At 38.9% G+C, this 2,884-nt stretch overlaps 1 protein-coding gene across 1 annotated transcript in view; it reads left to right on the top strand.

Moving 5' to 3' along the window:
• The window catches only part of LOC100533292 (glutamate receptor 1), a gene marked incomplete in the record, with an annotated part of 42,396 nt that overhangs the window by 595 nt on the left and 38,917 nt on the right, over positions 1–2,884 (top strand).

The raw sequence follows: 2,884 nt of genomic DNA, 5'->3' as shown, positions 1-2,884 counted from the left end.
TGCGTGCATGATTATGTGGGCGTGTGTGTCAGTGACAATATTTATGTGTGTATTTAATCTCTCTATAAATGAACGTGGTTACCCGTATATTTGAGTAGTTATTGGAAGAATTAATATCTCTTTGTATGTGTGTGTGTGTGTGTGTGTGTGTGTGTGTGTGTGTGTGTGTGTGTGTGTGAAAGAGAGAGAAAGTAAAATTACAAAGAAAGAAAGAGAGAGAGAGAGAGAGAGAGAGGAGAGAGAGAAAGAGTGGCAGGAGAAAGAGAGAAGCGGAGGAGGGCGTAAAGGGACGGAGGGAGAGAGATGAAGAGAGATACAGAGAGACTGATAGACAGAGAGAAACATAGACCGACATACAGACAGACAGACAGACAGACAGACAGACAGACAGACAGACAGACAGACAGACAGACAGACAGACAGACAGACAGACAGACTCATAAACAAAACAATTAAACTGACAAAAATAATTATGCTAATTTTCTCCGAAAGCATAGACGACACACGAACTAGATCTAGCAGTCTACAGTGACCAGCCAGGTGAAATTAAATGTATTTGTGTCCCGACGCGGTGGAATCAGGCGCTCGTCAATTCTTTGGGTATATTAGTGAGTTATTGGTATTATCTTACTGCTTATCCATTTCTCTTATTTTTTGTATTTTTTGGGTTAAAAATACCCATCTATCTTGAATAGAAGTCGACATATTTGAGGCTGAAATAGGGCAATGGTATGGTATGGCCTGGCATCAAAGATAGGATTAGTGAGAAAATGGTGGACATAGATTTTCAACTTGGAAACTGCAAGTTTATATTTTTTGTGTCTTCTATTTACGTTTTTCACTAAAAACCCAAACAGAAATGTGTTTTAGAATTGACATCATGGGTGTTGAACTAAAAAAAGATAGGAAAAACATTTATAAAGAATTGCTCATTCGCCGAAAAACTTCCTGTTTCTTCTATTTCATTATTTTGACGAGCGCCTGATTTCCCCACGATGTCACACAACTATTTCTCCCTGACTCGAGAGGGTGACAGGTGTGGGAGAGGAGGATCAACTAGACGGAGGGAAATGATAGAGAGAAGAAAAGGATACAGTCAAACCTGCTCAAACGGTCTGTCAGACATATTATATTATGTTGTCCTTATCTTTCCTCTGTGGGTGGTTGGCGGGTGCTCTGGTGTAGTTTGTTTCTTCTTTCCTATCAAACATCTATCGTCCTTATCTCTCCTCCTTCTTTCCTATCAAACATCTATCGTCCTTATCTCTCCTCCTTCTTTCCTGTCAAACATCTATCGTCCTTATCTCTCCTCCTTCTTATTTTGTGTTTGTTACTCTCTTGTAACACCTCTAATCTTCGGCACTTATATGACCTTATCGTGTTGCAAGTGCCGTAAAACCCTAACTAAAACTATCTCTCCTCTTCCCTTTCATGTCTTTTTTTACTGTCTTGTAACACCTCTCTGCTTTAGTCTTCAACTTGTATTTAACTTCAGTTTGGTGCGACGTTGTGTCTTTAGGAAAGACACTTCAGGCAAATGGCCCATTTATTGGCCTGGACCTTTAGGAGATGGACGTTTAACTCGGAGGTCCCGCCTCATAATTAAATAAGCTAATAGTGTTGATAGGGACGTTAAACCTATACCATTTCACAATTTTTCACTTATCTGACCTTATTGTGTTGCAAGTGCTGTAAAATAGTGACGTTACAAAACAACTGGATCGTTCTCTGTTTTAGTTGATTTAAAAAGAAAATAGAAGAAATACATGAAATAACAGAGACTAAGCTGTCACCACGTGCTGTTGTATCTAAAAAACGTTATACTGAATGGTGCGTCATGACTAACATATTTAACATTTATTGGTTGCTTTCAATTCAGTTTTTAGTTGTACTTTTAGTAAGAGTTTTACGGCACTTGCCACTCAATTAGGTCATTAAAGTAACGCAGAGATGAGATGATGTAACTAGAGAGTAACAAACAAAGGAAAGAAGGAGGAGAGATAAGAACGATAGATGTTTGATAGGAAAGAAGGAGGAAACCACACCAGAGCACCTGCCAACCACCCACAAAGAGGAGAGATTATAAGAACGATAGATGTTTGATAGGAAAGAAGGAGGAAACCACACCAGAGCACCCGCCAACCACCCTTGGGGAAAAAATAGAAAAAAGGGTGGGTTTTTGGCGGTTTCTCTGGTGTGGTTTACTCCTTCTTTTCTATCAAACATCTGTCGTCCTTATCTCTCCTCCTTCGTGTTTGTTACTCTCTTGTAACACATGATCTAATCTTCGGCACTGATATGACCTTATTGTGTTACAAGTGGCGTAAAACACTTACTAAAACTAAACACCATTGCACGCCCTAACCTTCTTTGCCAAAAAGATAGAAAGAAAAAAGGGTAGAAAGAAAGAATAAAGGAATGAAATAGCAGCAGAAAATATCAAGCTATCATCACTTTATGTTCAATTTTTGTACTGGATCGAAAAAAAAAAGGATAGAAAGAAAGAATAAAGGAATGAAATAGCAGGAGAATAAAGTAAGCTGTCAGACCTATATTATGTTCTATCTTTGTATTGGATAATTCCTCGTGACTATCACAATCATCGGTTACTTTCTGCCTCACCTGCCTAGTCTGTGTGTCTGTGTGTGGTAAAAGTTGAAACTGACATGAAATGTAATATTAATGAGCTCATGAATATGCATAGGTCTACATGTGAGCGTGAGTTTGAGGATTTCATAACAGGTTTTTAAAATGTCAGTTGTTGGCTGCTTAAGTGGGTTATCGAAGTGCGTGTGTGTGTGTGTGTGTATTTGTGTGTGTGTGTGTGTGTGTGTGTGTGTGTTTGTGTGTGCGTTTGTGTGTGTGTGTTTGTGTGTGTGTATGG

The sequence above is a fragment of the Aplysia californica genome, unplaced genomic scaffold, assembly GCF_000002075.1.
Source record: "Aplysia californica isolate F4 #8 unplaced genomic scaffold, AplCal3.0 scaffold00991, whole genome shotgun sequence".
Lineage (NCBI taxonomy): Eukaryota > Metazoa > Mollusca > Gastropoda > Aplysiida > Aplysiidae > Aplysia > Aplysia californica.
The sequence above is the reverse complement of the archived record's forward strand: the minus strand, read 5'-3'. Positions and strand labels throughout refer to the sequence as shown.